The 25,234-nt window shown below is 38.0% G+C and overlaps 1 protein-coding gene across 2 annotated transcripts in view; it reads left to right on the top strand.

Annotated features, from left to right (window-relative positions):
* The first annotated feature begins 1,856 nt into the window (after positions 1 to 1,856).
* The window catches only part of ZNF385B (zinc finger protein 385B), a 553,635-nt gene continuing 530,257 nt past the window's right edge, over positions 1,857 to 25,234 (top strand). Inside the window, exon 1 of one of the 2 annotated variants that reach the window (XM_016433726.2) lies at positions 1,857 to 2,142. The gene's annotated coding sequence lies outside the window, so the exon portion shown is untranslated. The remainder of the gene's footprint in view (positions 2,143 to 25,234) is intronic. The other variant, XM_056794085.1, reaches the window with a different exon arrangement.

Raw genomic sequence — 25,234 nt, 5'->3', positions numbered from 1 at the left:
AATTAACATCAACCACAAGTGAACTCCTCTGGTACTAAAACCAAATTTAAACTGCAGGGACCTACAAACCCAACATTTATCCAAAGGATTAATTTTTGCTTCTGGAATTTCCTTTCTATCCTAGAGCCCCTACCTTTCTGACCTTCAGGAATTGGTAAAAGATTTATTTTTCACCTAACCTTTCTAGACAAACTGGAACCTTCTGACCTTCAATATGGGGGAAGTAGTGTGGATTCACATTCAAAGCTCCTGCTGTTTTGTGTTTTCTGCAATTGATACTGATGTTTTAACTTCTGAAAGAGTACCCAATAGCAGTTTGAAGAGGGGTGCCATTCCAGAATGCACAGGAAACACTTGGATATGTTTGCAGTAGACAGGTAACATTTGGAGATGGTAGACAATGGGCAGAAGCAATATTATTTCCCACGCACTTGTCTAAGGTGCACTCAAACCTCCAACAATCCTAAAATCCGGGACAGCTAATGAATCTGAACTACTGCTCTAGAGTGCCTTTGGATTTCTTTCACTTGAAACTTTCCCTCTGGAGTCCACTCTGGAGAGAAACGTTGGCTGAAAGAATGGACTTCAGCTGGACTCCAAGATATTTATATAGGACAGCCTGTGCCAAGACATTACCAGCTGCTATGTTAATTATTAATGAGGCAGTTAGTGTCAATCATCTAGGTAGAGAACCAAAGAAGACTGTTTTTATTATAAATCACCTGGTTAGAGGACCATGTCCTGGAGCACAATGCTGTCATTTACACACTTGGACTTCTCCCTAAAGCTGCAATGTCAGAGATCTGAGATGTTACTCTGGCTAAAGCTCCTCCTTTCCAATCTGCCACACCTTTGCAGTTTCTAAATTATTTAAAGAAAATTGTCAACACCAAGACAAGTGGGGGCAAGCTGCAAGGTCTAAAAACTTAAAAAACAAAGTAAATGAACAGAGAACAGAGGAAATCAAAGATTCCTCATATATACACACTCTCCTAATAATGTTCCAGGCTTAAAAATCTTATCAGTTTGAAAACAATGCTGTGGGGGCCTTTGACACTGCAGATATTCCTAGGTACACCAAAAAAGGGATGTCAATGCCAGGCAGAGCTGTGATCTCTGAATTAACTAAAAAGGAAGAAAAACCGCTTAAGGATTGCTTTCAAAAAGAGGGATTTTTCACTCTTAGTTAAGTAATATTTAAAACATCCCACATCATTTGCTTTGGACAAACTCCACTTGGTATTACCTTTGTGGGACTCTTACCAAGCAGATTTTCAGTGACTTGAGCACAAGGAAAATCTGTCCCAAGTGTCGTCTTCTACAGAATGAGTTCTCCTCTCCCTCTTGCCAGCTTTGGGAGAAGGCACTCCCTCTGTCGATGCGGGAATCTGCAGTGTGTCAAGGAGCCCCTGAAATGTTTCTTCAGCTTTCGTGTGTATGTGACTGTGAGTGTGTTTTCTTTTGCATTTGGCAAAGCCCTACTGTGCAAATGGTAAAAAACCCTGTTATGGGATTTCTGCATGCAAACCCATTCTTAAAAAGAGGGTCTCCTCTTACCCTTTTGCTCATTCCTCTTATCCAGATCCCCTCTTTAGGGGGCCACCTTCATGCATGAGGATTTGGAGGGTATTACACTGGAACACTTTGAACCCCTGCTCCAGAGCCATGCCCACGCACAGAGGGAGCCCCGTGAGCGCGTGTGCTTGCAGGCACACCGACACACAAACACAATCCGCAGGGCAGCACCGTACACACCCCTCACCTGGGGTTTGGGGAAAGTGGGGTGTGGGGGCGGAGTGGCTTGGGGCAGGGCGGCGCGCAGGCGCTCAGCTGGCAGGACAGTCGCTGGACGCTTCAGTCCTGCACTAGGGAGAAGAGTTGAATAGTTCCCGGGGATCAGCTCCTGGAAGCTGCTATCTGGTCCGTGGCTACTTCGCCCGGGCCGCGGCTGCAGTGGCGGCGGCTGCGGGAGCAAGAGCATCAGCAGCAATCGCTTGCTGCCAGAAAGCGTCTGCGCGTTGACACCAGCCGAAGTCTCGCTGGTCTCCCCAGTAGCAGCAGCAGGAGCAACAGCTTCCTCACCGGCCCGCGCACACGCTGGAGGAGCCCGCGCCCGACGCTTCTGCTGCCGGTTGCTGCAAGGTAAGGGAGGCAGCTCCCTGCATGCGTCTTTGCCTCGTGTCCCTCAGAGATGGGAATGTTCCTGCAACTCCCCCCACCCCCCTTATTCCCTACTACCCCCGTGCCCTCCTGGGGCAAGAAAGGACGACTGAGGTGATCTCTCAACCTCCAAGAGTTTGCTTTTGGTCCTCCTACCTCCATCCCCTACCCCCAGGTGGCTCTAGGAGTGCGTTTCCCCACTTGTAGATAGATGACCTGAGATAGGAGCTGCTGCTCCGGGCTGCAGAGGCGTCTCTGGGAGCTCAATGTCACGGAACAGGAAAGTAGGCAGGAAAGAGAAGGAAGGCGGGCGGATCGCCAGGAGCAGGGGGTTTCCGAGCGAGGGGAGGCTGCTCTGGAAGTGGAAGGAGAGAAGAAAGGACCGGGGGAGAGAGGGCAAGTTAGAGCGACCCATCTGTTAGCCGCCTTCTTCCTCCCTCGACTGGGGAAAACGCCAGTTGAAGTTATCAGTCTGAGTATGTACGGCGTCCAAAACGGGCTAGCTGTGGGGAGCTTTTCAGAGAGAGGCGATGATGATAGGGGTGAGGGAGAAAGTCCGAGATGTTAGCTTCGAATCTTCTGCAGCTCTGATCCTAGCTCAAACTGGAGGTGGTGGGTGAGGAGAGAAGGGAGACTTCAATGACGTGGAGGGCATGGGGCAGAGGTGAGAAGGTCCCCAAAGTTTATGCCTGTTCCCAGCGCTGAAGTGTGCCAAACCCACTGTAGAGATAGCAGGGTGAAGGTGGCAGAGTTGGGTGGGAGGATGCTGTGGGATTGCGGAAGGGTTGGTGGAGAGAGGTGGTAAGGAGGAGGAGGGGGGAGTGCCATCTGTTTCAACACTGTCAGATGCGGGGGCCATCAGAGGGGGGAATAGAACTGGCAAGACATTTCTTTCCCAAAGTGCATCTCCTTAGCATCCCCCGGCTCTTGAAGAAACACATTTTTTTATACTTATCTGGATGGGATGTTCCTGAAGTAGAGGCATCAGGGTATGTGGTGGGCAGAGCCAGAAAAAAAATTTCATATTGCAGGGTAATGATTAACAAGCGCACCTTTACAAACGTAAACTAAAATCACTTTTTTAGTTCTCAAAAGTTGCTGGGAAGGCGAGAGATTCTTTTTTTCTTGGACATAATGTGTGGTTTGATTTTCTGTTGTTTTGTCCTTGACTATTGTTTGTGTATTACATCAATACACCTACAAGTTTCATGGAAGTACAGAAAAAAAAGGTGGGATAAATGGGGAAACCCAAAATATCGCCATTTGTTTGCTAGTGTCCTAGTCTAAAGCACTGGCAGCTGCTATTCCATGGTACTATAGCAAATATGCTCATTGAATTTAAGCATTCTTTTTGCAAAGTCAGTATGCTTTGTCTGTGTCCTTCAGTGCTCTAAATTAAATTTTTTTCTTCCATGTTTTCCCATTCAAATTCCATTTTTTGCCATTCAAAATGTCCTCATTTTCCTGATTTTCTTTAATATGTCATATATAATAGCCTTATATTTGTTTGTGGCATAAGCTTATTTATTTGTTTTTTTTTTTTTAAGAAAAAATAGATTTATTCCAAATAGGTCACTCTCTTTAGCAGTCTATAACATTTTACAGGGCACATTTTTGTCCTATGAGCTTTTAAAGGTGTGAGCTTTTATTAGTGTAGCTAGCTAATCTGCATTTCTACTAACAGGCCTTTTCATTCCTTTTATGATTAAAAATGCCTTCGGAAAGGTGAATTTTTTTCTCTAACAGAAAAATATATCTACCTTAAGAATCCATCTTGATGATCCAATCATATCACAAAGTCCTAAATAGTTTTCGGTGTAACCCCCTTTCATACTGTATTTAATTTGTGAGGCTTTTCATTTTCAATGCTATAATAAAGGTAAGGTTAAGCCCTGAATGCCTTCATGATTCTCATATAAGTTTAATATACAGGTTACTTAGTGGACTTAAGGAAAGTAATATGTAGAAATGATAGAATTAAAAAAATAAAACAGATTCATAAAGTCACAACTAGAACCCATTCTAATTGAACAAGATTGGAGAATGAATGGGGGAGAAAAATAAGTCTTATCTCTACTTGAACCAAAGAAGGAAGTGTTACCAGTACTTGCTGCTAAAATATAACTGACTACCAAGACCTGACTGCTGATGGAGCATAACTTTTTTTTTTAAAGGTGTAACTAATAAAGGAAGATCTGAGTACTTTAGAATACCTCAGCATTATCCATCACCAATTATTGATGTTACTAAAAAGGAATTGTACATGCTTCACCTGCCATGATTTAGAGCAGGAAGAGAACATTTGGGAGGAAAATGCCAAGAAAATTCTAAGTCTACTTGTGATATTCGAAGACAGGAAGTGAGGACCATGGGATAGACTATAGGCATTGAAACAGGTCCAAAGAATGTTCCGAAAGTACCTAGTTGGGGGCAATGTTAGTCTATTAGTTTGTCATCAGGGGACCATAATTTTTTTTTTAAGAGTGACTTCTAGTTGAACTGAGACATTTTTTGAAACCTTTGTTCACTTAAACAAGAGATAGAACTTTTTGCATTTCTTTTTCTATTTCTCTTGTTTTTTTCCCCTTATCTTCAGTAAGTCTAGGTAGAGAGCAGTGCCTTTTTATTTTTGCTTCTTTTCTTCACTTGTTTCCTATTATCATCTTCTTTCTCAGTTTTACTCTTGTCACTTTTGGGGGGCTTTCTACCTCTGTTGCTTGTCTATTATGTTTTTGTGTTTAGTCTTTTTCCTTTTCCAAATTTGTTTCCCTTTAAATTTTTAGGCTCCCTTTGTTCCTACATTTCTTGCCTTCTATTCAGTGGTGGCCTTTCTCCTGCTGTCTTCTATAGTCCTCTGAAGTTCATCTGCAGGTGTTTGTTGTTACACCCCTCAGGTGGAGTTAAAAAGGGGAAGGTGGTAGGAGTGGGGAAAGTGAGTGACTAGGATAGTTGATGACTCTTGTCAGGCTTGGGGGGGGGTTCACATTTGAATTTTCCTTTCTTGGCACATCATAGTTGATGTTTGCCTTAATGCTGTTTGGTTTGTTTTTACTTTTGAAAGTGTAGTTGGCCAGAGAATTGTTTCCCAGGGCAAGGTGGTTGACAGCAGGTTAGAAGGTTTTGGTTGATTCTATCATTTATTTTTGTCTTTGAGTAACATTCATTTTTCTTACTTTATGCTTCCCACCAAAATATTTGTTTCTCTTCTAATTTATTTTGCCTTGCTCTTGTTTCCCACTTCCATTTTCTGTTCTCTTTATTTTCTTTTTTTACTGAAAATAATTGAACTGTTTTCTTTGACATTTCCCTTTTCCTCACTACTTTTATTTCCTGCAATTCTCTTTTTTAATGTATTTCTGTACCACCACCACCACCACCACCACTACCACCACCATACTCTCCAAAAAGAAAAAAATAGGAATTTATTGTGCCCTTCCTTGCTATTTGCATTTTTTCAAGAATTCTCCCCTGCCCCCACTCCTAACTCCCAAAAGAGTCCTACTAAAACAACAGATCTCAATAGAACTGGGGGGTTGTGGGTCCTTATTAAGTTATCTGGCAGATAGACTTGGTAGCTGAATAAATTAAGGTCATAGTTGAGTGGCAGATAATTAAAATAGCAAAAAAAAAAGTATGTTTTGGATATTTGTAGTTTCCTAGAGGGTTGATTTCTTAGAGAATTTATTTGACTGTGGAAGTGGTAAGATGCTGTTGAGGGGAGACTCCATACTGGACATTTTGAGACCCATGTTCTAACTCAGTACTGCCACTTAGTAGTTGTGTATCCTTGGGAATGTCACTTAATCCTTCTGGTTCTCAGTTTCCTAGTCTGTATAATAAGGAGCTTGGATAGTCTCTTAATAGTTTCTCTGGTGATAAGTGTCTATGGATAATGGATTTGTTGGTACAAGGGAGATGGGAGAAGGGGAAGCAAGGATAGCTTTCATCATATGTTTCTATGACCTTTTCCTGGCAAGATGCTATCTTCTAGTATGAATGCCTCATATTCAGACTGTAATGTTGGTTGCATTTATCTATAGTAAAGTTTATTTTGAGAATAAATTCTTTATGATAGGACAATACTAAAGCCTCTGGTAGGCTCTCATCTAACTTGTTTCTATTAAATCAGTAATACCAGGCCTTAAATGCATATACACTACCATGATACCCTTTGTCTAGCTTCAAGAAGTTCAGCTATTTATAACTGATTTGAAAAGGATTTTCTATTTTTTCAGAAGTCAGCAAAATCCAAAAATGTAGATAACTGCTTGTGTATGAATAAAAACCAATAACCCTTTTGTTTTTGATCAATTTGATGCCATACAAACACTCTGCTCCCATAAATAGCAGAGATAGATCAAAATATATGTGGTCTGATATCTTTCAGAAATGACCTAGCTTTCATACTTCCTTTATGGAAGCGCATTTTAGCTCCTTACTGTAGACATTCTATCACCAAGAAATAAAAATGATTGATATTCATGAGTTTAGAAGAGCAATTTTATTTGGGGAATAAATATGAAATGGAATTTCTAAATATCTATATTTTTGAGTTTATAACAGAAAATTATATTGTTGTTTTTAAACAGAGGGTGGGTATCTAATCCTATCCTAGCTAACTCAGGCTAAAAAACAATCAGCATTCTGGAACTGAACCATGGCCATTACATTAAGCTTCTCAGCATAACAAAGGTTGAATGAATGGTAAAAATAACTATTGTTATCTGAGAGAATATATCCCTGTAACAACCTAAAAATATATATAAGGCCTAAGTTTGCGGGGGATCCTACTCAATTTTGCACATATAGATACAATCATAAATATTAAAAAGAAACTTGATAGAAAACTGCTTATCTGTCTGCTGATCATTTGCAAATAGGTTTTGTTTTTGTTTTGTTTTGCTTTATCATTTTTTCCTTTTCAGAATAGAAATGGAGTGACAATATAACCATGAATTAAGTATTTCTATAATCTTGACTTTTTAAGCAAAACATCATTTTCAATTAAAATTCCCCAAATAATGTAACTCATTTAAAGTTTATTTTTCTGACTTGTGGATGTGTTATGCATATTTAACATTACAACTGAAACAGTACCAGTGACATAGAAAAACAAAAACTTTTTTTAACTAAGACCAAATATACAAATAAATTTATACTTTTGAATCTCAAATGTGATTACTTATGATTAAAAATACAAAATTTTACAGAAAGCTATGATTTTCTTTTTGTACTAGTTGAAATTGGCACTTTCTTTGACAGTTGGATATTTTAAAATATTTTTAAAACATGTTATTGTTACTATGTAGGTAAATGGCTTTGTCAAGTTCATATTTGCACATCTATCACGTTTTTATATTGTTTCATAAAAGTTCTTTTGACCTCCTTATTCTGTGAAAGAATGGATAAGTATGATTTAAAAACACTATCAAGCTGAATCATGAGATTTTTTAGATCTGAAAGAACCCTTAGTTTATCTACTCTAATCCCTCATTTAACAGTTGGGAAAACTGAATTAGAAGGCTATATTAAAAATTTTTTTATTATCTAGAAATTGATTATTTTTTTCAAAAACAAAAGTCACCATATCAGGATTTAAACCTTAGAGGAGTCATGTGAAATATCAAATCTTAAAATTTAGTAGCTTTTTCAGATAGGAAAATTTTTCATAGACATGATAGGTGGGAGATTTTAGTACATTTTGTTTTCTTGTTTTTTTTTTAAACTAATGCAATAACAAGTGTTATTGATGCTTTTTATTTTTACAATTATTTGTGGATATACACTAACTCAGCATATCATCACGATTAAATGAACCCTGTTGAAACAAAGAAAATCAGCTAAGCAAAACCCAACTGACACAGTAACTGTACCTTACATTCTATTACATTCTCTACTTTTTGTCCTTTACCTATCTACTCTCAAGTGGAAGGTGACTCCTCATCTTCTCTTTAAGGTCAGACTTTATCTTAATGACTCTTTTTAAGGCTATAGATGAGGTGACATGTTCAGGGTCCCACAGCTAATTAGTGGCAGAGTCAAGACCCTGTTATTCTGATATCCAGTCCAAAGCACTTTTTTCCACTTTGATATAGTGTGTTGTTTTTTTTTCCCTTCTCTAATTACTAATTTAAAAAAATCCCTTTAAGCACATTGAAATCAGTGATCATGCTAAATTCCTTAACATATGTTTCAAGCACCAACTAGAGATTATATTCTTTCTGAAGACACTCAGAATTTGATTATGTCCACTTATGATAATTTCCTTTATAGATGCCTATTTTGAGATTCTTTGGTATAATTTTTTTAAATTGAAAGCTGTGCTAAATGATTTTTTACAATTATTATCTCATTTGATTCTCACAATATTCCTGTAAAGTAGGTGCTATTATTCACATTTTATTGAAGAAATTAGGCAAACTGTGACTTGTCCAGGACCATTTAAGGCAGAATTTGCATGCAGGCCTCTGGATCTGGAGTTAGAAGACCTGAATTAAAACTCTGGCTTTGTTATATATGTGACTTTGGTCAAATCATAATCTCTATGGCTCTCAGGAGAGAAATTAGATTAGATGCTCTGAGATATCTTCCAGCTCTTAACAAATCTTTCTGTGATAAACGTTTTAGAATAGCATTGTGTATACATATATACACATATAAATATCCATATATCTGTGTTTATGTATATATAGATAAATGGTTGTTCATGAACACATACATGTATACATGAAATATATTTTCCAAAATGAATTAATGATTACATACAGAAAGATATCAAATACTTATCATTAAACTTTTCTTCATATTAACTGAAGTAGAAATCTGGTTTAATTATTAATGCCAGAAACTGTATAGGTGCATTGTCATTCTCTTGCCAGGGAGATTTTGGCAACCTTAGTTTTTGAGTGTTTAGTTCAGAACTTATTCTGCATCTTTAAATCCCATCACTGGTATTTTCTCATTAATCTCTCCTTATTTTCTTTAGGTGACCAGTCACATGAAAGGGAACAGCATCAATGTATGCTTGCAAGGACATCACAGTGACTCTTGAAAAAACTTTTTTGCTGGGTTTTGACTTTGCCTCAGTTTTTCAGAAGGGGCTGACTAAATTAACAAATTGCTCTAAAGGTACATTCTTTCAGAATTATGTGTGCCTTCAAGGAATCTAACAGGACCTCAGTTTTTGTGCTTTCATGTTGGTGGATATTGGAAAAGAAGTGGTAAAATGGGAAATAGGCTTCATGGAGGGGAAAGAGAAGGAATAGCGAACCTCTTAAAATACCTCTCTCTCTCTCTCTCTCTCTCTCTCACTTACTAAAGAGCAAGGAACTTTTTCTATAACCAGGTCTTCAAATACCACAAAATCTCTTTTCTCTGATCACCTCTTTGCATCAGAGGTTTCCTCCAATCAGATCAGCTCCCAACATCAGCAATAGAACCTTTCTTTAGTCAGCTGGTTTCTGCTTCTGGCTTCTTAGTTTCATTGGCTTTTGTGCTTACTCTTCTGATATCTGGGCTTTTATAAAGAATTTCTCTTGTCAGTTTTGACTGATGTCTTTCAATATTTTTTCTTGCTTCAAATTAGGGTCTACTCACGTATAGATTAAGAAACTCAATCTACATTTTTGTTTGATATGACATGTAGACAACATATAGTTGTCCTGTAGTTCCCAAACAATTTTTTTGATTGAGTTTCCCAGTTATAAAGCAAAAAACAATAATATGTAAATTCATTATTTGGAGACAATACACTGCCACCATCTTTATTACCAGCAAGAGCTACTTTCTTGAGCAGAACCAGGAGAACATTGTACACAGAGACTGATACACTGTGGTACAATAGATGTAATGGACTTCTCCATTAGTGGCAATGCAGTGATCCTGAACAATCTGGAGGGATCTATGAAAAATAACACTACCCACATTCAAGGAAAAACGGTGGGAGTAGAAACACCGAAGAAAAACTGCTTGATTACATGGGTCGAGGGGGATATGATTGGAGATATAGACCCTAAATGGTCGTCCTAGTACAAACATCAACAGCATGGAAATAGATTCTGATCAAGTTCACATGTAACACCCAGTGGAATTGTGTGTTGGCTATGGGAAGGGTGGGAGGAGGGAAGGGAAGAATACAATCTGATTTTTGTAACCAAAAAATAATATTTGAAATTGACCAAATTTAAAAATAAATTAAATTTTTAAAAAAGAGCTACTTTCTTTTAGGTCCTCTAAAAACTCTCTTTGTGTCTATTTTAACCTTTATTTCTCATTTTTTCCTATTTAAAGATACTTTTTTCCCATTTTCACAAAATAGAGGGATAATGCCTTATTTTTATAGGAATAATTTTTAATTAAAGCCTTATAAATAACTAAAAAATTTAAGCATTTGACAAAAAAGAGATAAAATCTGTCCAAGATTTTAAACTGGGCTATATCTTTCTGTGGTTCAACCAGTAATTCAATAATGTTAACTCATAATGTTTAAAGGTTATAAAGTATTTTTCTTCCAATAACCCTGAAGACATAGGTAATGCAAATATTTGTATCTCCACTTTACAGATGAGAAAACTCAAGTTCAGAGAGGAAGAATTTACTCAAAGACTAAAGCAGTTTAGACATCAAAATTCTGCATGTCTTACTGTCAATTACTTTAGAATTTCATCCTAGGCATGGTGAGCTTTAATGTGTTGAAAGAAATTTCCCCCTAACTCTCCTCTTTCTCACCCCTTGGCCAAAACATGCATGTGTCCTAAATTATTAGAAACATTACTGATGGTAGTCTACCACAGAACATGGAACAGTTAACTAAATGCATGCTGAAAACCAGGAATAGAACGTGAGGGTGATAACAAGAAGAGAAAATGATTAGTGATATGACTCCAGAAACAGCGTATACATGTACATATTCTTGGTCATTGACTAGATCCTATCCTCAAATGTTTGTGGATATTTTCAAATATGGGTCTCACTTAGAGGGACCAAGTCAGCCTGAGGACAAAGTTTGACTTATGGAGTGTTGGTATTCTGATAATTAAGTAATAGTCTCAAGGTAGCCTGTCCCATCACTGAGAAAGTGTTCTGGATTCCAATGTCCTGCCATGGAGTGGTCTAAGTTCTAGGAGATATGAGATGCAAGATTTATGAATGGCACAGTTCTGAGCAAGCAACTGGGATAAAGAGAGCTTTGTGCATGAGAGTGGGTGAAAATTGAGCCATGACACAGTGAGTGGCTTCTTGTCGTTTGTGTAGAAAAGGAGAAAAAGGTATAGGTAGGTGGAAAGGCAAGTAAAAATAGAATAATAAGGGATTTGGAATTCAATACAATCCTTTATTAAATGCCTGCTAAAGGGAGAGTCAGCATGGAGTAATTGTTAGAGAAATGACCTTAAATTTGATACCTACAGCTTATGTGACCCTGAGTAAATAAATTAATGTTGTAGTGCCCCAGGCAACAATCCCTTGAAAACAAGAGACAGTGCCAATCTTCATTGACTGAAGTTTCCTTAGTTGGAGTTTCCCCATCCTGAAAAAAAAATAAGAGAGAGGGAGAGGTACACTAATAAGCAACTGGAACTTAATTTGAGGTGTGAAAAGCAGCTAACAAACTAGAGAGAGAGAAAAGGCTAAGGATTGTTAACATATCACTACCCTGCTCAAGAAGCTACAAGAGTTCCCTATTGCCTCTAAGAATACAGACTGAATTGAAAGCTCTTTACCATCTGGTTCTGTCTCACATATCCAAACTCATTTCATTTTACTCCTGCTCAGGTATTTTGCACTTTGACCAAACTATCCTATATCCCATAAACCACTTTCCATCTTCTTGTCTTTGTGCTAGATGCGATTCTGGTCCCTTTGAAATACATAGAAAGCCTTTAAATGTTCTTTTTAAGAAGTAGAGTTGAAAAGAGGATTCATTCCAGGAGTGTAGAACAACTGCTACAAAAGCATGGTGTTCAGAAATGGAGTGCTAAAGTCGGGAAGCAGGAAGTACAATTATCTGGCTAATCTGAAAAGTGTGGTGAGGTGAGCTGCAGTCAAACCATCAAAGACTTTGAATACCAAGCTAGAGTTTGTGTTTTCTCCAGGAAGTCAAATCTCTCTCAGGATTCATCAGCAAAGTGATAGAGGCAGACCTGTGCTATAGTAATATTTTGGTAGCAGTTATGTGAAGAATATTTTGGATGACGAAGATTCTAAAAGCAGCTAAACTTATTAGGAAACGATTGCAACTATAACTATAGTCCAGGCCCGATGGACTAAAAATTATAGCTATACTATAAAAGCAGGTGAATGTAGAGAAAGGAATATAATTTAGATGTTGTGTAGGTAGAAATGATGAAAATTAGGAACTGATTAGGTGTGGGTGCAATTAATTGAGAAAAATGAAAAGGAGAAGGTGATCTTGAATCTGGGTTGTTAATGATGGAATGGAACCAGCAATAGGGAAGTTTGGGAAAAGTGTGGGTTTCAGAGGGAACATGAGTTCTATTTTAGATAGGTTGGGTTTGTAATGCCTATAGGACATCTTGTTTGAGATATGAGATGGGAACTCAAGAGAGGGCAAGGAATCAGCTGCATAGAGATGATAATTGAATCCATGGAAGTTGACTAGATTGGCAAGTGAGAAAATATATAGGGAAAGGGGGATCTAGGACAAAATTTGAATGGTGGTGTTGTGGAAGGAATACTTATTAAGAAGTATGATTTAGATAATGATCCAGTAGAGAACCCTGAGAAAAAGAGGTTTTCAAAAAGACAGGACACCTAGGAGAGATCCATGCTATGAAATTCAATGATCGAGGGTGAGACAAGTGCTCTTGTGCAACATCTACTAAGGTCAAATAAAATAAGATTAATCCATTTTTTCCACCTGAAGGCCCTTCAAATATTTGAAAATTATCTGTCCTCTTCAAGCCTTTTCTTTTCTGGGTGAAGCACCCATGATTTCTTCAATCTGTGTCTTCTACTCCTCCTACATTCTGATTGCCCTCTTCAGGAAAGCTCTAGCTTATTTGTGATTTTCCTAAACTATTGTGCCCAAAACAAAATATAAAATTCTACATGTGTTCTGATGAATAGAATATCTGTTAAGATTAATTGGGCTATGGCATAGTAGGTCTATGACTTATTTTGGATATTATGTTTCTCTTAATGAAGCCAAAGTTAGTATTAACTTTTTTGTGTGTGCTACTCTTTTGTACTTTTGATTTTTATTGACTTTGCGGTCCATTAAAACATCTTCATCTTTTCAAAGAAACTTGTCTTTCTGTGCAACCCCATCTCATACTTCTGAAATTAATTATTTAACTTAGGTTTAACTTGAGTTTTTTAACTTGGGTTTTTACATTTTTCCTAATTATATTTCTTTTTATTCAGTTTCATCTGTCAAGATCTTTTCTGGATCCTGTTATCTTCTTAGCTATCCCTCCTAGCTTTGCCTCATTGGAACATTTGATAAATATTCAATGTCCTCATAGAGAATAATTGACTAAAATATTGATTAGCATAGGATCAAGGATTGATCCCAGTGGGGCATGCCATAGGAAACTTTCCAAGTTGACAATGAACCATTAATGACTACTCTTTTAATATGGTTATTCAGCCACCTAATTAATTGTACTGCCATGTAGCCCATATTTCTCTGACTTATCTATAAGCATAACATCAAAGATTTTATCAATGCTTTGCTGTACACACACACACACACACACATTCCCTACCCTTTTGCAGTGGCCTCTTAATTTGTCTTTTGACTTTTAAGTCTCTACTCCTCTTTATCCTCTTCACAGTGACAGTGATTTTCCTTAGGGTGATATATAGGCTTCTCACTTTCTTCTTAGTTAACTCTAGTGACTTTCTGTTATCTCTAGGATAAAATGTAAATTCCTCCCTGTGGCTTTTAAAGCCTGTCACGATTTAGCCCCAGCCTATCTTTCTAATACCATCATAAATTACTCCCTTTTTTGTACTCCACAATTCAGTCATATTGGCCACCCCTCTGTTCCTCACACATGGCACTCTATCTCTTGTATTGGTGCTTCCATACCTGAAATGCACACCTTCCTTTCTGCCACCTGAGAGAATCCCTCTGTTCCTTCATGCTACTACTCAACCACTCTCTCCTTTATAAACTTATTCCAACTCTCTCTCCAATTGCTAGCGCCTTCCTTTCCCATTCTGTATTTATACTCTTTATATTATTCTGTACACACTGACATATTTTTAAAGATTGACTTCTCTGACTTCTCTGATCAAAAAAGGAAATGCAATTTTATTGGCATGACCCGTTATTGATGAAGTAATACTAACTTTTAGTCATCATGACTTACCTTTCTAAATATTCCTCCTCCTCATCTTCTTTCTCCTCTGGTTTATCCTTGCTCCTTTTGACACTCTTACAGGGTTATATTATTCTTTTTTAAGGATCTGAGTTGGTAAATGAATTCCATTTAGCTGTAACAGTCTTTTGAGGTTATTCCTTCTTTTCTTCTTTCTGAGGATCATTTCTGCTTTTGTTATCAGAATTTTATTCCTGAGAAATTCCAAACCCTCTTGGATGAGCTTCCTTTGAAAAATATCAGTCTAAGGAAAAACCACCTATTCTTTGAATCCTTTTAAATCTCTTCTCTCAAAATTTATAGTGCATATCTGACTTTTCTTTTTTGCAATTTCTATGATATCATGGTCACCTTCTAAGCCAGCTATTTACTTCCCAAATAATCCTTTCTTTCTGAATCTTCACCCTTTAATGAACAATAATGTAAACATTGTTCCCCTAAAATCATTGCTTTTTGCCCAGGAATCAATCAATAATCCATAATAATTCTTTTGAGATACTTTCTAATATTATCATTTTTTCCTACATGGGTTATTGTAAACAGGTAATCCTTTACAAATGTGAAAATTCTTGAATAAATTATAAAATAAATGGGCTTTGAGGAACACATATGTAAAACATCTCTTTTGTAAATGGCAGGTTAACAAATTGTTTCCTTGAGTCCCCTCCGTTCCTCATCTCTTCTCACCATTACTGTTTGGTATCTCATATATGGATCCATGCCACTTTTCCTTGGGACACAAGAATGCTCCTATAAATGGTTAAAGCCTCTTGATATTTGTTTAATCAATTTACCACCAAGGGCTGCATGGGCTGTGGTTTCAGAAAAGTGAAGAGATTGGACTCTATGAATTTTGTAACTATCACTTTCTCTCGTTTAATTCTCTGTTTTATAGTCTCTTCCTCAACCTCTAAATGGTCATAAGAAGTGAGAATTCTTTCCCCCTAACATCTTTTTCTTTTTTTTTCCTTTCTTGAAATCCTTTCATTCTGACTGATAAAATGGAGAGTTGAGATGTCTTCCTCTAGACTTGTCATTTTGTTTGCCTGTTCCAAAATTACTAGTATTTAGTGAAAGAACCTGAGGTCAAATCAAAGTTCAATCATTAAAGAACGGCATGACTTTTCCAAGGGTTGCTTTATGCCTCCTCCTCTGCAATAACAATACTTATGTTTACCTGCCTCCCAGGGCAGTTGTAAGGAAAATGTTTTGTAAATCCTAAAATGACATGTCTACATTACACAGATATTTCATATGTATATACATATACATATAAATATACAAATGTACTAGAGAGAGAGAAAATAGATGTATATCAGCAAAGCTTAGAAGAGGATTTCCTCTTTCCTCAACTACATGAAGCACGTGTGTTCCCAGCCATCATGAAATGAACAGCAAAGAATAGCAGAAAAATGCTGCACCTGAAATCCAGGTACCCGGACTGTGGTCTAGTGATACAGATGACGATACAAAATCAGGGTTGTTTATTAATAGCTCTCTTCACCTTCACTCTTTCTTCTCCAAACCTATTATCACACAGCAGTCACACTTAAAGGCAGCTGTGTGGTGCAGTGGGTAGAACACTTGTCCTGAAGTAGGGAAAGCATGTCTTCCTAAGTTCAAATCTGACCTCAGTCCCTCACTAGCTGTATGACTTTGGGCAAGTCACTTAACCCTGTTTGCCTCAGTCTCCTCGTCTGTAAAATGAGATGGAGAAGGAAAGGGCAAGCCACTCCAGTTTCTTTGCTAAGAAAACTCCAAATGGGGTGAGGAAGTTGGACAACTGAACCACATCCGGTTGACCAGACTTATTCTCCTTTCTTATAGGTCTGCTTTTGTCATTCCTCTGCGCTGTGTCCTCGGCGCCTGCGTGTTACTTACTGATTAAAGTTCAGATGCTTCTGCTTCATACTCAAGGCTCTCTACCATCTAGCACCTTGCTTCCTTTCAAAATTCAATTCAACAGATATTAAGCAACATGCAAGGCATTTTGTCATGTGCTATAGATAAACCAATGAATGGTCTAGTGCCTGCCCTCCTAGAATTTACATTCTAATACACACAGAAAAGAGAAATTCAGTTAGGGAGAGATGTGAACAAAGTAGACTAATGAAGAAGGGAAAGGATACTTTTCCTGAATGGAATCAGAGCGACTTGACAGAGTAGAGACAATATGACCTGATCCTTGAAGCAGATCTCAATTTTTTTTTCTGTCCCTACCACATACTCTGGACAGCCCCAAAGTCTGGCCCAAAGTCTGGAAGATTCCTCTTCCTCAGTTCAAATCTAGCCTCAGTCACCTACTAGCTCTGTGACCCTGGGCAGGTCACGGAACCCCCTTTGCCTCAGTCTCCTCATTTGTTGAACGAGGTGGAGAAGGAAATGGCAAATCACTCTGGTATCTCTGCCAAGAAAACACCAACTGAGGTCACAGAGAGTCAGATGTGACTGAACAACAGCAACATACATTATGTTCCACCCAAACTGGATGATTTACTATCTTTCTACCTATTCCATACTTTCTTATCTCTGTAACTTTGCTTATCCAGTTTTCTTTGCTTTCAGTGCCTCATCAGTTGAATTCCTACTTGTGCTTTAAAACCCAATGCAAGGGGGCAGCTGGGTAGCTCAGTGGATTGAGAGCCAGGCCTAGAGATGGGAAGTCCTAGGTTCAAATCTGGCCTCAGACACTTCCTAGCTGTGTGACCCTGGGCAAGTCACTTGACCCCCATTGCCTAGCCCATACCACTCTTCTGCCTTAGAGCCAATACACAGTATTGACTCCAAGACAGAAGATAAGGGTTTAAAAAAAAAAAACTCAATGCGAATGCCATCCATATCTTTTAGGAAGCCTTTCTTAACTTGATTTGTCAGTAATGATTTTTCCGACCGCAGACCTTATCACATAGTACATCATAGGCTTCCTGTTGATTTATGTTATAATTATTTATGTGCCATATCATCACAGTAGATTGTAAAGTTCGTGAGGGCAGGAACTATATCTTCTCCAAATTTTTACTTCCTCTGTTACCAACAAAGTACTCTACAAACATAAAATACTTTAAAAAACTTGTTTAATTAGCCATGTAATATCAGGCAAGTTGTTTATCTATTGTCAGCTGTGGTTTCATGAAAATTAAAGGCTTAGAGTATTTGATCTCTAATGATCCTTTCTTTCTAAGGAGCCTTTCCTATTTCAGAGCTTTTCTGAGACCAAATTTTCTCTCTCTCTCTTTTTTCCCCTGATTTGAAGCTGGCCAATAAAGAGGGAATGTGAGACTTAGAAGGGAGTCTGACTTTGAAGTTTCCTTTCACTGTTAGGGTCATTCTTCCCAACCTTCCAATATGCACACACAGGTGTTTGGCTTATAAAGACAGTTATGTGTGTGGTTTTCTTGGCAGAAGTGTTTATCCACTGGTGAGACTCATCTCTAATTCACCCAGAATTTATGGAAGACAGTCAAGGTCCCTTCCTACTGAAGCACTGAATCTGCACACGAGGGTAGAAAGAATGACCCATTTAACTGTGGTCAGAAACTCCTCCTCTCTCTTTGTAGAGGATACCTAAATACTTCTGAGAAAAGAGATCAGGGGCTATATGTCTTTAAAAGCATCCATATATGTCACACATCTTTGTCAACATCTTATTTTGTTAATTCTTGGCTGAGCTACAGTGACACAGCTGCTTTGAACTCAAACAATGAGCTTACAGCCTATAAAAATTTATGAAAGTTGGTAGTAAAGAACAAACTGCTCATACCAAATCATAGCTTTTATCATCAAAATAACTTCATTATTTAAATCAGTTGCCGATTTCCAATAATGGAAGATTAAAATGTGGCTAGACAGCTTAACAGCTAGTAAACTTTCCTATGAGTATTTGGGATGCAATGATAGTTACACAGTGATAGAGTTTTCTCATTTTATAAAATCAGATTGTTTAAGAGAGTAAGCCTGACTGCAAAATTTCAGTCCTGAGAAAACCTGTGTCTGATAGAATAAGAGTTTTTGGATACCAACACAACTGAAGCCCAATATATCCATTTTTTAATATTTTCCTACTACAGTTAATATAGTAAGTGGTGTTGAATATGGAGTTCTGGACTTGAAACCAGAAGACCCATGTTCAAGTCCCAACTCAGATGCTCACTGTGTGAAATAGATCAATACAGTCAGTCTTTCTGGGTCTCACTTTCTCCATCTTTACAATAATAAGGTTAAAATAGTCTTAGCATCGCTTTTTTGTGGTAGCAAGAAAACTGGAAACAAAGGAGGTGATCATTGATTGGAGATTAGCAGAATATATATAGGCATGAAATGGAATGTTATTGTGCCATAATATGATGAATCTGAATTCAGAATTCAGAGGAATATGGGAACTTGTGTGAATTGATATAGATTGAACCAGGAGAACAGTATGCACAAATGACTTCAGGAAGCAATAATATGATCTGTAATGGAATCACAGAACCAATTTTGATTATTAGCTTTGCCTATTATGACCTGGATGACCCTCAGCAACTCAATTCAACATTCTGAGTCCCTATTCATAAACAAGAGGATTAGACTAAGTAACCTTCAAGGTGTTGCCTAGTTCTAAATATGTGATTTATATAGGGGAGAGAGAGGTGGCTTAGTGGAGGACAGCCAGGCCTAGAGATAGGTCTTGGGTTCAGATCTGATCTCAGACACTTCCTAACTGTATGATCCCAAGCAAGTCACTTGAACTCCATTGCTTTAGCCTGTGAACTTGGAAATTACTCCACTCTACTTAGAAGTACTTTAGGAGAAGATAAAGTTGTAATCTCCTGATTGAACAATGAAGATACTTAGTTCTCACTTTATAGTGAAGCTAGAACTTTAAGCTAAGTCTATTTTTAGTATCTTAATACAAAAGGTTAAATTAATCACAAAAAGGTAAAGTAATTAAACAAAAGGTGAACTTAACAAAGAAGTGTGAAATAGCTCAAAAGATATAATCTAACCAGAGAAGGTGAGAACTAAAGAATGGACAGTCCTGGAGAAAAGCATCTGCTGTGATTGGTAGATGTGAAAATTTAGAGGAGGAGACACAAGAGTGAAAGGTCTAAAAAAGAGGATGAAAAGTTCAGTTTGAGACATTCAGACATTCAGTTATTTGGGCACTGACTTGGGGGAGTGACTGGAAGACAGACACCCAAACTTCTTTTTAAGACTGTCACCATGGTGAGTTATAAGACTGACTTCCCTTTCCTTTGACTTTCAGGGGAGGCCCCTTTGGCCAAGGCCTTTAACCCCTGCCTGGCTCAGCCTGAGCCGGAGCAGTTTAGATTAACTCTTTCCTCTCCCTCTCTCTTCTCCTTAATTCCTTCTCTCTATATTAATTAAAATCATTATAATTTCCAGCTGACTTGGGTATTTTGTTATTTGGGATTTTCCCTGGCGACCAATTAATTTAGATTTTAAGTCAAAATTCCAAAATTATCCTTACAGTTTTGGCTGACCACGTTGGTTGTGACGAGAACCCTCAAATTTCTGTGAAATCTCTTTCCTTTCTCTCTTTATTACTTGATCAAGTCAGTCAGTGTTTTTAAACAGTTAACTCTACTTCAAAACACAGCTGCTAGAGCAGGTGAGTAAAAAATATTTCCCCTTCTCCTTAAATTAGATAGAATACAGCTGTTTTTCTTTTTTTTTTTTTTAATCAAAAGCAGCAGGACTGGGTAAGCTGTTTAGCTAGGAAACCTGGAGAAAGTTTTGGCCTTGTCCTGCTCCCCACATGTTTACTTTAGAAATATGGGGTTACAGCCAGTTCACAACTTAGTTAACAACTGGGTTTTTAGGCTTTTCATTAAATACATTGTTCCTTTTACAGTACAATTATTGTTCTTTGTCTATTTCATAATTCCAGACTATGTATGGCAATGGCTATACTACACAATGCTTCTCGTTGAGATTTTACTTGTTGGAGCTGTAATGTATCTAATTCTCTCTAAGAGAATCCCGAAAAATACCATGCATAAGATATGGAATCAAATAAGAGATTCAGGTCAGTCTCCCCTTGAAAAATCCATTTCCCAGTCAAACCAACCAATTGCTCCTTTTAATATTCAACAAAATGCAGAATTAAATACTCGGGTTGAGCTTATAGAGGAAAGTTTGGGGTAGATCATAGCTTTTATGAAAGGCATTAAAAGGGACTCAATAACATCCCAGAATAGGAGTGTCTTATCTCTCCATACTTCCTCATTATCAGAATCTCTGTTCCACCCTGCTCTGGACAATATGGCTCCTAGTTCACAAACATGCCCCTCCCATATCCAATTTACTACTACCCAATCCATTCCTTCCCCCACCCATACTGACCATCTCAACCTCTCTACCCTAAGTTCACATCTAAGTTCATACCCTGCCCATGATTCCTACCCCACCCCCTCCACCCTAGGTTCACACTTAAATTCACACCCTACTCATGCCTCCAACCTGTGGAAAGGAAACTAGACTAATAGTTGGTGGGGGAAGGGGCAACTGGGAGTGGCAGTTGGATCTTGTGACTAGCACTTCCTGTCTGCCAGGATTGGACTTCCTTCCTGGTGTTGGAGGAGAGAGGAGCTTGTTTAGCCCAATCTGGTGTGGTGTGCCTCTTCTTCGTTCAGCCCGAAGATACAGGCCCATTCATCTCTGAAGGTCAGACCTTGTTGCTTTCTGTCTACTGCTAAGATTCTGAATTAGACTAAGCAGGACTGATATAGAGTAGATGGGAGTGGGAGAAACCCTTTGCCAGCCTGTGGGGCCTGGCTTCAACTCTGAAGCTAAGGAAAAAACTCCAATCCCAACTGGTTATTATATTTTATGTAATTTACTTTATATTATTTGAATTCGCAGTCAGATAAGTGGACTATCTTTTCTGTGCATAGAGGGAGTGGAACTTCAGATCAGTCATTCAATGACAAACAGTCCTTATCGGACCCCTGCTGCTTCCTCTCAGCAGGGGGGCATCTCTCTACTTTGCTTCACCAAGCAATATTCCCTCTCTCCCCTCAACTCCTCCATACCCCCATACAAACCTTCCATTATCCCCCATTTTTCCAATCCTCCATTTCCTTTCCCAATAAATACTACAAACCCTAACTCCCCTGTATCCTTTCCCCCAGCTACTAACCCTTCTTCCTTTGCCCCTCCTTCCCACCCTGCCCAATTCAATTCCCATACCCTTCCTACCTCTGATCCTTCTGGCACTATGGGACAACAACAAACTCTCCCCCTTAGTGTGCCCAACCCTTCCCTTTCTCACACCTACCCCACTGAGAATGGAGCAATAAGCCTAGAAACAGAAACGCGAGTACCAAATAATTTAGATAGTTTATTTCCTTTAAGGAAAGTTCCAACTTTTAATAAAAATGGGAAGTTGGTATCTATAAGACACCATGCATCTTTTAACCCTGAAGATTTAAATAAATTCAAGGAAGACCTTCCATCATTTGAGGAAGAACAAATATTAAATTATAAAAAGATTGGAGAACATATTGAGAACTTTTGACCCCACTTGGATGGATGTTGAAAATTTATTAGAAAAATTTCTGACAAAGAGAGAGAAAAATCATGTCATCTCTCTGGCTAATCAGAAGCAAGGTAGAGGAGCAAATTATTGGCCAACTGAAGATCCACATTGGAACCCCAATGTTGAACTAGGTCACACAATTAAACCAGGCCAGAGAAGCATTATTGACAGCCATGAGAGATTGCTATGATATACCTGGAAAATGGTCAAAATTTGAAAGAACCCGACAAGAAATTGATGAGACCCCTTCCCAGTTTATGGACAGACTTATTGACATAGGAAATACATATATGGACCTTGGTTTATCCAGAGAAAGGGACATTAGGCAAATACATAGGCAATTCATTAAGAATTGTTGTTCAGTGGTAAAAGACTACTTTAAAACGAGCTGTCTTAATTGGGACTGTATGGACCTCGAAGAACTGAGGAGAATAGCAGCCTATGTTTATAAGGGTTGTGTAAAAAGACCTGAGGAACACAGTGCATCAGTGGAAGTCTTAATTTGAAATGTTAAGGGGACAATTGAAAAATAAGGGAGAGACCATAGCCCCTTTACAGGAATCCACAGGTAAATCAGTAACATGCCTTTTCTGTGGGAAGAGAGGCCATGTAATGATGGTCTGTAGGAGCTGTCTACAGGGAAAAAAGGAATAATAACAACTTTAGAAATAATAACTATAGAAATGACTATGATAATGATCATAGAAATCACAATTTTAGAACTGATAGAAATAACTATAATGACTATAGAAATAAAAATTTTAGAAATCAAAATTATAGAAATAGAAATTGGGAAAATAATGGCAGTGCTTCAAATGAGAAAAATGATAATACCCAATACAATGCCCAACAACAATATATAAAAAATGGAGCTCGTCCAAAAAATACTAGAGGTGCTAATGCCCCTGGGGGGGTGCCCTTCAGGGGCGTGCCCAAGGAACTTCCCAAATACAATGAAGGTGTGTGTGTATGGGGAGGGGGATGGATACAATCTTTGATTTTCCAGACCCTGATGTCCTACTACCCATTGTCCCTATCTACTGCCCCCCCCATACTAATGAACCTCATGTCACTTTAAAGGTGGGTAACACCTATTATGATTATCTTTTAGACACTGAAACTTCCAAGTCTGTATTAAAGAGTATACCTGATTTACGTTGTTTTTCTGTTGGCTCAGAAAGCGTAGTGGAGTATCAATAATACCCCAAAGAGTTAAAAAACTTTCCCCTAGAATGGTGTCTGTAGGAATCCTAGAGGTACAATATTCCTTCCTTTTGATGCCTGACTCCCCTTTAAATTCACTGGGGAGGGACCTTCTATGCAAACTCAGAGCCACAATAACTTGCTCCCCAGATGGTTCCTTATCATTGGAAGTACCGGAAGAATTTTTAAATTTACTCCCTGTAATTCTCTCAGAGAGTCAGGAGGGGAAAGAGCATCCCACATTTGTAATACCTACAGATATACCAGAATCTGTTTGGGCCACATCTTCTTCTCATGTAGCCATACTTAGATCTGCTGTTACTATGCAGATAAAAACTAAATCTAGCCCACCTCCTTCCATTCCTCAGTATCCCCTCTCAAAAGAGGCCAATTGAGGGTATTACCTCAGTAATAAACTCATTAATTGCACAGGGAATAATAATCCCTTGTAAATCAGAATACAACATCCTTCTCATTAAAAAACCAAAAAGGGGGCCCAATGGCAAGCACCTCTATAGATTCATACAGGATCTGAGGGCTGTGAGCAACCACGTTATAAAGAGACACTCCATAGTTTCCAACATAAATATTATTATTTCCTCTATTCCTAGCATAGCTACATACTTTACAGTAGTAGACTTGTGCTCAGCCTTCTTTTCCATTCCTATACATGAGAACTCCAGGCATATCTTTGTTTTCATCTGGAAGGGTTCTCAGATACATGGAGTCATCTGCCACAGGGTTACGTGGAAAGCCTGAGTTTATTTGCACAAATTTTGAGCCAAGACACAGATAATATAACATTTAAAAATAATAAATTAATCAAATACCCAGATGATCAATAATCAAATATGTATGAGGCAAACAGATTGTATAGAACCTGGAATCAAAGGAAGGACTGAGTTCAAATGTAACCTCAAACATTTACTAGCTATGCAATCCTGGGCAAGTCATTTAACCTCTGACTGCCCTAACTATAAAATGAGCATAATAACAATATTGTCTCTCAGGGTATTGTAAGGATCAAATGAGACAATATTGATTAAGTCCCTAGTATGGTATTTGGTGACTAGCAGGTACTCAATAAGGGCTTGTTCTCATCCTTCTTTATAAGTGACTTGTCCATAAGTGGTGTTGGTCTTCAGTCACATATGACTCTCTGTGACCCATTGGGATTTTCTTGAAAAAGATACTGGAGTGGTTTGCCATTTCCTTTTTCCAGCTCATTTTACAGATGAGGAAACTGAAATGAAAAGATCTAAATGACTTGCCCAGGATCACACCACTAGTAACTGTCTGAGGCTGGATTTGAAGTTAAGGAAATGAGTCTTTCTGACTCCAGGCCAAGCATCTAGATGCCCATCACATTCACATACCATAAATTATTCATCCATTCCTTAAATGATGAATACTTCCTTAGATTCCAGTCTTAAGCAACATAGCTAAAATATGAAGTCAGGTTCTCTAATTTAAAGATTCTATTCCTTTTTCTAATAGACTGTACTTCTTTTCCTCCAACATTCTTTTATCATCTTCACTCTGACTTGCAGCTCTATATTATCCTCATTTCCTTCTGCTCTATAATCTTACTGTCATCCAATTAAATTTAAATGAGATTTGGCAATTGAATGTTTTATGTTAGGAGAATTAAAAGACAAATTAGCAAAAGTATCCAGCATGATTATGTAGAAAACTAAAAGAATGATCACTCTCCTTTTCCTCAATTCAAATGAATAACTATAACTTGGTTCCTAGCCTCAAGGTGGGCAGACTGGATCATGAGCTTATGGGGAGGATGTTCATCAATTGGAAAATGGTTGAAAAGGTTGTATCATATGGTCATAAAGGAATAGTATTAAGCCAAAAGAAATGACAAATACAATAAGTTTGGGAAAATCTACAGATTTATATGAACTGATGCAAAGTGAAGTGAGCAGAACCAGAAGAACATTGTATACAATAACAAAACTATTTTAAGATGATAAGT

This window comes from Monodelphis domestica, chromosome 4, assembly GCF_027887165.1.
Source record: "Monodelphis domestica isolate mMonDom1 chromosome 4, mMonDom1.pri, whole genome shotgun sequence".
NCBI classification, from domain to species: domain Eukaryota; kingdom Metazoa; phylum Chordata; class Mammalia; order Didelphimorphia; family Didelphidae; genus Monodelphis; species Monodelphis domestica.
This window is presented reverse-complemented; position numbering and strand designations above follow the sequence as displayed.